Raw genomic sequence first — 3,553 nt, forward strand, 5'->3', positions numbered from 1 at the left:
GATCGTTTATAGAATCTGCTTCAAGATTTAACCAATGTAATTTTAGCGGGTTCAATCTTTTTCCATGAAACTGATATATGGAGTAACTCTGTGTGCTCGGCGACGGTTTGTAGATGCACGTCACGTTAAGAATAATATATCAATCGTCTTTGATCAACGATATTGTTCCATGCAATCAGATCAGATATAATCAGATATAATTCCGTAAAATCAGACAAGATTGCTCCGTGTGTACGCGCGTTTCTGCATGTAATGCCATTTCTGCATCGCTCTCGACGATATCCAACGAATCAGCAATCATGCAACCTTATGATTTGTAATTCAGGTTGATATATAACGAGTGGAAATCAAAAAGAGGTCGGCAAGTCTATCGATAGAAAATATCTCGCAAAAATAGATATATAGTTTTTATCTTCTCACATTTTTCCATAATTATTTTCTTCCCCCATTTTGGGTAATGCGTTCGGATAATAAGCTCGGGAACCATTATATGCAGACATATATATATCGAATATTAAAGCGGATAAAATATTAAAGAGACGGCATCCTTTTAAACCGCTCTCGCCCAGCTAATTACATCTAATTTCGGCAGAAATTTAACGCACAGGCAATACACACAGGCAAGCACCTACGGTATCTAATATCAAGATACAAAGATTTCGTCTACCACTTGTTACTTAGATTTTTTTAAGGTATAATACTACCACTGTTTTTTTTTTCGAGGTAACAACATATACACTACTATGCGTGTACTTGGCGCCTTTCTTTACCTTTTTTTTAAAAAAGGTAATTTTGTACAGATATCACGCCTTTTTGCAGTATTACGCATTGTATAAACAATATGTACAGGGTGTTATTTCGAGGTATAATACTACCACTTTGTTTTTTTCGAGGTAATTATATTTACCGCATGTTGTTCCGCCGGCGCCTGATGCCTCTCCCAGACCTCCACTTTCTTTCACGCTGCTCGGGGTGTCCTTCGTGTTTCCTCGATGCGAAGCTGATGCTCCTTCCTGCGCGCGCGTCGATATGTTCTGTAACATAAAAATAAACAAATCGATTAAATAATTGTCACGCGCATCGAACATCTTATTCGTTATTCCGATTAATCTTTTCCTAAATTACTTCTTCGAAAAAAGTCTCTACGTTAGAATCAACTTGAATCAAATTTTTCGATTTATTTCTTTTTACTAATTTATATTTCGAAACACGGTTTAATGTAGCAACTAAATAAAAACAAACGAAAAAAGAGATTCTATAATATCTTTAGAAAAAATAAAAAATAACACTTACCAGAAGTGTTAGTACGCCGATGATGCCCGATGCCTCTCCCAGGCCTCCACCTCCTCTCAGGCTGCTCGAGATGTCCATCGTGTTTTCTCGATGCAAAGCTGATGGTCCTTCCAGCGTGGATATTTTCTGTAACATAAAAATAATCGAATAGATTAAATAATTGTCACGCTATTCGTTATTCAGATTAATACACATTCAATTTACTTCTTCGCAAAAAGGTCTCTACGTTAGAATCAACTTGAATCAAATTTTTCAAATTATTTCTTTTACTAATTTATATTTTAAAACACGGTTTAATGTAGCAACTGAATAAGCACAAACGAAAAAACAGATTCTATAATATCTTTAGAAAAAAATAAAAAGCAACATTTACCAGAAGTGTTGATACGCCGATGCCCGATGCCTATCCTAGGCCTCCTCCTCCTCTCAGGCTGCTCGGGATATCAGGTTCGCAGGATTCCCTCGCTGCTCCGATGTCACCTTCTGCGTCGTTATTTTCTGAAATATTCAAATGAACGATTCGATTAAGTAAAGACAGAAGAGATAGAACATTGTTGGACATAAGTGACATAGTACGTAAAAATCAGTTACACTCACCACTTTCTTTCCTGCTGTTCCGGCCGCAAAATCCACCACCACCTCCGGGTCAGATAAGAGTCTCGAGCCACATTGAGACTCGTGGCAATGCAGTGTGACTTCATCCATTAAGCAAAAAAAGTCAAGAAGCCATTTCGGCTATATTGCATTAATTTTACGACGTTGTTGCAATATAGTCGAAATGTTTCTTGACCTTTCTCGCTTAATAGAAATGTAATTGCTGAAAGGAATTAAAAATTGTTCTCTACTTTTTTTTTTTTTTTTTTTAACGTGGTGGAAATCTTCGAAAGACACCCTCGCCCTGTGGTAGGGAGGGGGAGTGTCGGATTCTACGCGCACGCGTACCACCGTTACGAGGGGCGCTTCAGAGGACCGAAATCCCCTGAGCCTCCCTCAGCGTGGCATCGCGCGCCCATAGCCTACCGACTAAAACCACCACGAGCAACCCTGACCTAACTTTCTAAGGGTGGTGGGTGTCGATCCGCAGACACACGCACCCCGCGCGACGCGACGACCTAATCGCCTAAACACTCTCAGGGTGGTGGATGTCGATCCGCAGACACACGCACCCCGCGCGACGCGACGAGCTAATCGCCTAAACACTCTCAGGGTGGTGGATGTCGATCCGCAGACACACTCACCCCGCGCGACGCGACGACCTAATCGCCTAAACACTCTCAGGGTGGTGGATGTCGATCCGCAGACACACGCACCCCGCGCGACGCGACGACCTAATCGCCTAAACACTCTCAGGGTGGTGGATGTCGATCCGCAGACACACTCACCCCGCGCGACGCGACGACCTAATCGCCTAAACACTCTCAGGGTGGTGGATGTCGATCCGCAGACACACACACCCCGCGCGACGCGACGACCTAATCGCCTAAACACTCTCAGGGTGGTGGATGTCGATCCGCAGACACACGCACCCCGCGCGACGCGACGACCTAATCGCCTAAACACTCTCAGGGTGGTGGATGTCGATCCGCAGACACACTCACCCCGCGCGACGCGACGACCTAATCGCCTAAACACTCTCAGGGTGGTGGATGTCGATCCGCAGACACACGCACCCCGCGCGACGCGACGACCTAATCGCCTAAACACTCTCAGGGTGGTGGATGTCGATCCGCAGACACACGCACCCCGCGCGACGACCTAATCGCCTAAACACTCTCAGGGTGGTGGATGTCGATCCGCAGACACACTCACCCCGCGCGACGCGACGACCTAATCGCCTAAACACTCTCAGGGTGGTGGATGTCGATCCGCAGACACACGCACCCCGCGCGACGACCTAATCGCCTAAACACTCTCAGGGTGGTGGATGTCGATCCGCAGACACACGCACCCCGCGCGACGACCTAATCGCCTAAACACTCTCAGGGTGGTGGATGTCGATCCGCAGACACACTCACCCCGCGCGACGCGACGACCTAATCGCCTAAACACTCTCAGGGTGGTGGATGTCGATCCGCAGACACACTCACCCCGCGCGACGCGACGACCTAATCGCCTAAACACTCTCAGGGTGGTGGATGTCGATCCGCAGACACACGCACCCCGCGCGACGCGACGACCTAATCGCCTAAACACTCTCAGGGTGGTGGATGTCGATCCGCAGACACACTCACCCCGCGCGACGCGACGACCTAATCGCTTA

General features: G+C 46.3%; 1 long non-coding RNA gene across 1 annotated transcript; it reads right to left on the reverse strand.

Annotated features, from left to right (window-relative positions):
* Positions 1 to 649: 649 nt before the first annotated feature.
* Positions 650 to 2,474, reverse strand: LOC139815127 (uncharacterized). Its single transcript, XR_011732671.1, has 4 exons — positions 1,891 to 2,474; positions 1,667 to 1,791; positions 1,294 to 1,419; positions 650 to 1,034 (listed from the first exon to the last, which is right to left on the reverse strand). It is a non-coding gene; the product is annotated as an uncharacterized lncRNA (long non-coding RNA).
* Positions 2,475 to 3,553: the final 1,079 nt, after the last annotated feature.

This window comes from Temnothorax longispinosus, chromosome 6 (genome assembly GCF_030848805.1).
Source record: "Temnothorax longispinosus isolate EJ_2023e chromosome 6, Tlon_JGU_v1, whole genome shotgun sequence".
Classification (NCBI taxonomy): Eukaryota; Metazoa; Arthropoda; class Insecta; order Hymenoptera; family Formicidae; genus Temnothorax; species Temnothorax longispinosus.